We start from the raw sequence: 8,436 nt of genomic DNA on the forward strand, positions 1-8,436 counted from the left end.
CCTATTTGCCTTCCTATTTTTATATATCCTAGGTTTCTATTTTTCAGGATGTTTGCCCCCCAGAGGAAAAGTAAAGGCAAGGATACTACTGGCAAGCGTAAAAGAGGAGACTCCTCCATGTCCATCATCGATCTGATGCATGACTCCTCTTGGAGGGAGAAGAACTTTACCCAACAGGAGAAAGCTGACCAGCTGCTCCCTGCCAATGATCCAGTGAAATTTGCAAACAGGTACTGTGAGCTGAAGTATCCGGTGTTTGCAACCTCCAGGAACCTATACCTGGAGAGGACTCTGAAGATCCCAGGAGAACTCTAGCAATACACCACTGAGCAAATCAAACAAAGAGGCTGGTTCTTTCTAGAGAGAAATTTGGCTGAGGTGAAAACGCATCTTGGGTAAGGGAATTCTACTGCAACTACTTCTTGACTTCCCTGGATGCAGTACACCTAAGGGGCAAGCATATTCTGGTCACTGAAGAGGCCATAGAGGACATTCTACAGCTCCCACCTAAGTCCGATCAGCCTGATGGCTACAAAAAGGTTGAGGAGGACATGCGCCTGATGAAGTTTGATTGGGATGCTGTTAAGGCCAGGATAGCCCTGGACCCAACTGTTCCTTGGGAGATGGGTCAGGACACCACCTTGCCTAAGGGAATCAAGAGGGCGTACTTAAATGATGAGGCTCGGTTATTGCATCAGATCCTGAGTAATTATGTGATGCCAAGTACTCATGAGACAGAGATTCTGGCTGCTATGATCACCCTCCTATGGTGTGTGATGGAGGGTAAGGACCTGTACTTGCCACGATTTATCTGGACCTACATGGCCAGGGTCCACGTCCGAGGCACTCTCCCCTTTCCCTATTTGGTTACACAGATGGGCCGTCGAGCTGACGTGCCATGGGAGGATGCCGATGAGAGACCACCGGTTGCGGACTGTAGGAAGATCATTCTTCACAGTAGGAACTTCCTAGCTTTGGGCTACAGACCACCACCCTTCACTGCTACTGATGAGACAGCCCCACCGTCCACCGGATTCTCTTCCTCCACATCTGCCCCTGCTGCCACCACTGCACCTCCACCTGCCTCAGAGCCAGTGTACCACCTCGTGCACCGCTTGTTCCGACAGTTAGATCAGATGGAGCGCCGTCACCGGCGCCGGTATGAGAGATTGGAGCGTCGTAGCAAGCGACGCTATGAGCATCTGAAGCTGATGATCCGACAGGGCAGTGACATCCCCTCCGAGCCTGACTCACCATCAGAGCCATTAGAGGAGGAGGTAGATGAGCACGAGAAGGAGACTCATTCCCAAGAGGAGACCCATCCGCAGGTAGGCACAGAGCAGGATGCTCCCCAGGTAGAGGTTCCACATCAGATTGAGGCTGCAGATCCTGAGATCCCGATCCAGTCAGCACCTCCTCTACAGCAGCCAGATCCTCAGCCCACTACCACCGAGACTCCAGCTACCATTCCTACCAGTGATGACACCCCTTCACACCTAGCTTGACTGAGCATCAGGGACGATACTTTATTTTAAGTGTGGGGAGGTCGCCATCTTTGGCGTATTATCTTGGTGAACCACTACAGACTCTTTTCTTTTATTTTGGATATTTTTCTGTATTTTTCTCTTTGTTTTCATTTTTCTTTTTATTTTCTGAGTACTTATACATTGCTACTTTCATGTATTTTTACTCTATTTCTGCATTTTGCACTTTAGTTCATATTTTAGTTATTTAGTTTAGTTTACAGTTCTAATTTATTAGCTATAGAGTAGGTGGATTAATTAGTATAGTTTACCCTTTTTAGTATATTATAGTTGACTTAATTGAAAAATAAAAACGAAGTAAGCTAGAGACTTTAAACAAGATCAACACAATCCACACACTTTGTATATAAAGTATTACATCATGTAGTTAAGTTAACAACATTACATTAAGAAAGAACACTAGAACTTTAGCCATCTAATATATTTTACATTGAGAATAATGGGAAATTTTAACTAAACCTCCATGACATACATGAGTGATATATGATTTATGAGTTTGAGAACATACAGCCTGTGAGTTTTGAGCTTAATTGAATGGTTACATTTAAACCATAATATTTTATTCCTGTGTGTTCCACTCTTCTTTTCTATTCTGGTGTTCTTTGCTTTATTTTAATCTATATGTCCAGTTATAAAATATAGATACATACCAAGAGAGTGATTGAGGCCTTGTTTTATTTTTAACTCACTATCCCAAATAAAGCCTACCTTTTATGCAATCCTTGTTAGCCCCTTTGAACCTTTTAATTCCCTTTTATTCTATTTAGCCACACTACTAGCCTTAAGCAGAAAAACAAAATAAAATCTCAAGTTGAATCCTTGGTTAGCTTAAGATAGAAAGTTGTGTAATTAATTAAGTGTGGGAAAACTTTATGGGAACATGGATGACAGAAACAAGGGTAGAATAAAATTGAAAAGAAATTAAGAATTTTTGGGAAACATGCTCATGTGGAATTAAAATAATTAATTACCATGTGCATTAAAAAAAAAGATTTTGCAATATTAAAGCAAATGCACATGGTGTAAGAACAAAATATGGGCATGTAACAACAAGTGGGAAAATATGGGAAAATAGGTAAAGAAGTTTTGTTTTACTGAATATGTATGTTAGGTGAGATCTTAGACTAATTAAGGATTCACTTATTAGCTCACTTAGCCTTATACATATATCCTTACCTTTACCTTGGCCCCATTACAACCTTAATCAAAGACCTCATGATGTTGGTATGTCTATATTTTATAATTGTTGATTGGTTAGATGAAAAACAAAGTTATAAAAAGTAAGGATAAAAAGAAGAATAGAGTGATTAACCCAATAAACACTGAGTGATTAGAGAGTAAACACAAAATCTAGTGAGGGTTCACTAACTCATTAACATATATCTCTGTTTAAATTACTAATTGTCTTGCGAGTTTATAAATATTTTTTTCCCATTTCAATTGTAAAAGTGCTTTATCACTGTCTAAGGTTGGCTATATATATATGAATCCTTGAGAATGTGAATTGATTTAACTACATGTAAGCTTTATATATGAGTGAATAAAATTAGAATTGCATCATGCATTTAGTTAGTTGCATTTAGATTAGAATTGCATTGCATGGCATTCAACCACTTCAAAACCTTACTTTTTACCTTGGACATAGCATGAGAACATGCTATTACTTAAGTGTGGGGAGGTTGATAAACACATATTTTATGATATATTTTATACTTAATCTGAGTGATTTATTCAATCCTTCACCCACTTATTCATATTAATTGTATGGTTTTACTTCTCCTTCCTTATTATGTGATGTATGTGAAAAACGTGTTTTCCTATGCTTTTAATTTAATTATTTTAATCACCTTTAATTCCATTAGATGCCGTGATTAGTGTGTTGAGTAGTTTCAGATCTTCTAAGGCAGGAATGACTTAAAGGATGGAAAAGGAAACATACAAAAATGGAAGGAAAGCGCAAAATGGAGTTTCTGAAGAAACTGGCATCCACGCGATCGCATGGATGACGTGATCGCGTGCCGGAAGTGAAGAGGCAACGGCGCGGCCGCATGACTGACGCGACCGCACGACTTAAGCAAATCACATACGACGCGGATGCGTGAACGACGCGACCGCGTGACAAGGAGAACTCCGAATGACGCGATCGCGTGACCCACGCGGATGCGCGACAGAGGCCACGCACCAGAAATTGCAGAAAATGCTCATAGCGGATTCTGAAGCCTTTTTGGCCCAAATCCAAGTTCAGAAGTCATAGACCAGAGGTTATGAAGTGGAGGAATGCATCCATTGAGGGAGTCTCCGAATTTTCTGTTACTTTCGATGATTTAAATCCAGTTTTGAGAGAGGTTCTCTCCTCTCTTTCTTAGGATTTAGGATTTCTCTTAACTTTTAGGAGTAACTCTCGATCCCAGGTTCAATGTTCTTTTACTTTATGTTTATTTCTTATTTTCAGATATTTGAATGCCTGCTTGTATTAGTTATGTTGCCTATTTGGCCTATACCACTTTCATGATGATTTTCTTATTTTAAATATAATTTGAGGTATTTTCAGATCTATGAATTGTGTCTTTTATTTATATAAATAATTTGGATTTTTCTGTTTCCCTTTTGGCTTTGGTTAAATAATCTGTGACACTAGAGTTATCAAACTCAGTATTGATTGAAAATTGGATTTCTTCATTTCATTAATTCATATTCCAATAACTCTAGCCTTTCCCAAGGAAAGACTAGGACTTGAGGATTCGAATTAATTCATCCACTTAACTTACCTTCATAGTTAGAGGTTAACAAAGTGGGAGAAGAATCCAATTCTCTTCATAATTGATAAGGATAACTAGGATAGGACTTCCAGTCTTTATACCTTGCCAAGAGTTTATTTTACTGTTAATTTATTTTACTTGTTATTTAAATATGCTTGTGCCCATTGCCCAAATTCCAAAAACCCAATTTTACCTTTTTCATAGCCAATAATAAGAACATACCTCCCTGCAATTCCTTGAGAAGACGACTCGAGGTTTGAATACTCGGTTAACAATTTTTAAAGGGGTTTGTTACTTGTGACAACCAAAACGTTTGCACGAAGAGATTTTTGTTGGTTTAGAAACTATATCTACAATGCGACTATTTTTATGAAATTCTTTACTGGCAAAAATCCTAACGTCACAACCCAACCTTAATTAATTATTTATTTCCTTTTATTTTGTTTTGTTTTTCTTTTAGGGTGATGATCATATCCAGCAGTTAGAACAGAGATAGAATTCACAGCAGTGAAAACAGAACACTTTGGATGGAGTGTTAAAGTTGAACGCCAGCTAGGGTATCCTTACTGGGCGTTCAACAACCCTAATGGGCAGCATTGCTATCATTAAATGCCAGCCAAGGAGTAGCCCCTGAGTGTTCAAATGCCAGTGCAAGAGAGCAGGGAATCTGGAATTCCTAACCTGTCAGGACTAGTAGATGCCACAGAAGCTCCACCTACCCGACCTTCTTCTACCTATTCTTCCCCATTGTTCATATTTGCTTGAGGACGAGCAAAACTCTTAAATTTGGTATTGTAAAAGCTTTTCTTTTTGACTTCTACCACTCCTAAGTATGGCACCAAAAATTGGTGAAACCTCGAGGAAGAAAAAGGGAAAGGCATTTGCCCCCACAAGAAGAGGATGGAGCAAACCAGAAAGCATGCACATGAGCCTGTGCAGCAGCCTTAACAAAGACAAAGGAGTGATATTGAAGAGATCAAGCACTACATTGGATCCTCAAAGAGGAGCACTAGCCACCATCATTCAGGTGAATTCGTCCTCTATTTTATTTTTCTGTTTTCTGTTATATTTTATCTGTTCTCTTGTTCTAGCTGCATGATTATTTGCATTGATGTCTTAAAGATGCAAAATGTTCCATCTATCTCTCACCTTACTACATTGAAAAGAATTGAGAGATACATGAATTTCTAGTTTAAAATAAGAATAGTTTAATTATGTTGATGTGGTGGCATTACTTTTGTTTTCTGAATGTATGAATGAACAGTGTATATTTGAAGTTGAAATTTTAGAATGTTGGCTCTTGAAAGAATAATAAAAAAGAAAAAATATTATTGATAAATTGAAAAATCTAAAAATTGATTCTTGAAGCAAGAAAAAGTAGCAAAAAGAAAAAAAAGAGAGAGAAAAAGCATGTTGCATAAGAAAAAAGCTGATATGCATGAGAAAAAGAAAGAAAGAAAAAGAAAAAAATGGCAAAAGGAAAAAAGAAAAAGCAAAAAATCCATTACTGCCCGAAAATGCAAGAAAAGGAGGGCAGACTGAAAAAGCCAGTAACCCATTAAACCAAAAGTCAAGGATAAAAGGACCCAAGGCTTTGGGCATTAATGGATAGGAGGGCCCAAAGGAATAAAATCCTTGCCTAAGCGGCTAAACTAAGCTATCCTTAATCATGTGCTTGTGGCGTGAAGGTGTTAAGTGGGAAGCTTGAGACTGAGCGGTTAAAGTCGTGGTCCAAAGCGAAAAAAAAGTGTTCTTAAGAACTCTGGACACCTCTATTTGGGGACTCTAGCAAATCTGAGTCACAATCTGAAAATGTTCACCCAATTAGAGTGTTTGTGGCATTATTGTATCTAGTGGTAATACTGGAAAACAAGGTGCTTAGGGTCACGACCAAGACTCTAAAAGCTATGTTCAAGAATCAAAATAAGCTTAACTAGGAGAGTCAATAATATCATTTGGATTCTAAGTTCCTAAAGATGCCAACCATTCTGAGTTTCAATAGATAGTGAGATGCCAAAACTATTCAGAAACAAAAAGCTACTAAGTCCCGCTCATCTAATTGTAACTAAGCTTCATTGGAAACTTAGAAATTTATTTTATCATAATTTTCTTTCTATCCTACTGTGTTTTTAGTTCCTTGGGGACAAGCAACAGTTTAAGTTTGGTGTTGTGATGAGCGGATATTTTATACGCCTGCGTCATTTTCATATAGTTTTTAGTATGTTTTATTTAGTTTTTATTTAGTTTTTATAAGTTTTAGTGTTAAATTCACACTTTTGGATTCTACTATGAGTTCTTGTGTTTTTGGACAATTTCAGGTAATTTCTGCCTGAAATTGAGAAGCTGGAGCAGAAGTCTGATTCAGAGACAGAGAAAGCACTGCAGATGCTGTCTAGATCTGACCTCCTTGCACTTGGAAGAGCTTTTCTAGAGCTACAAAAATCCAAATGAAGCATTCTTAACGGCTTTGAAAAGCTTATTTCTATATCTTTCCAACAAAGTATAATAGTCTATACTTTGCTTCGGATTAGAAGGCCCAAAACTGGCGTCCAACGCCAGCTTCCTGCCCTCTTCCAGGTGTCCAGCGCCCAAGGAGCACCCCTAGCTGGCGTTCCACGCTCAAGAGACCTTATAGCACGTGGATCTCATCAATGCTCAGCCCAAACACTTACCAAGTGGGCCCTAGAAGTGGATTTTAGCACTAAATAGACTATTTTACCCTTACTAGTCATCAGTTTAGTATTTAAAGTGTATTTTACACAATCATTCGAACAACATCTAAACTTTACACACCATATTCAAGTTTTACCATTGTATTTCCTTTCAGTATGAGTTTCTAAACCTCCTAGATTGAGGGGAGGAGCCTTGCTGAGTCCTATGAATTAATAAAAGTATTACTATTTCTTCTTCGATCCGTGTTTGATTTACTTCTAAGATATATATCCGCTTTTCAACATGGTGAATATGATGATCAGTGACAATCAGCTCTGTTCATCATACTAAAATGAACACGTCTACTTGGGTTCGTGTGAATACGTAACTGGAAAGCACAGGCCAACAGCTATGTTTATACATCTCTCAGATGGCTAATCCACGACTTCGTTGGGGAATTCTCGAGACACCAGTTCATCCAATTTTTGGGAGATTAGTGTCTCCGTGGTATAGGTTAGAATCCAAAGAAGCAGCATTCTCTGATCCGGAACATTCGATCTGTAAATCATGTTGCTTGTATGCGAAGTTTGTATTCGTAGGTTTTGATGAATGACAAACCAACAAACGACATGAAAGACAAACCAACAAACAACTTGAATGAACAAGCATGTTGAAAGATCAACCAACATTCAACGTTGAGGAATGAAGAGTTGAAAGCAACACAACAACAACAAGAAACTCAAGTCCACAACATTTGAAGACAAGTATAGTGTCTTAGGACTTAGGTAACTTCTTGTTAAGAACCAATTGCTAAATCTCTCAACACACACTCACAAAATGTTTTGATTATCATATCATATGCACATCTTGCAATTCGATGCTAGCCAAATGGTTTAAAACTTGTTTTCAAAGGTACAAAAGCATAGGAATTGACTCCAACAAGTTTGAGATCAATCCTAAGTATTTTGAAGTGATTTTAAGCCATTCTTTAAGGTTTGCATCGATGCACACTCATCTTGCATCGATGCAAAGATGTTTGCATCCATGCAACCTAGCTGAAAATTCAAATTTCAACTTCAAAGACACATTTGCATCGATGCAAAGTGTTATGCATCGATGCAAATAATTCAAAAACATAAAAAAACGGCTAGTTTTGACAAAAAGGCTCCACCCCACTAACTCCCCAACGTTTCTAAGGTTTGGGGAATCTATAAATAGATGGATTGAAGCCTATTTCAGACTTGAATTTTTGAAAACTATCTTGTTCATATTCTTTCATTCTACACATTTTTTAAGGTGTTATAATACACAATTTGAGAGAGCAATATCAATTGGTTCAATAGTGCTAAACTTGTAATCAAGCACTTTTCTAGAGAGCACTCATTTCATCTCAACAATTCTTTGAGAATTGCTTTCTTGTACACTTTGTAAATTGGAGTGTGATCTCCAAGGTTGAGTCAAGAGTTATAAACACTATAGTC

Source organism: Arachis duranensis, chromosome 4 (genome assembly GCF_000817695.3).
Source record: "Arachis duranensis cultivar V14167 chromosome 4, aradu.V14167.gnm2.J7QH, whole genome shotgun sequence".
In the NCBI taxonomy this organism is placed as follows: Eukaryota; Viridiplantae; Streptophyta; class Magnoliopsida; order Fabales; family Fabaceae; genus Arachis; species Arachis duranensis.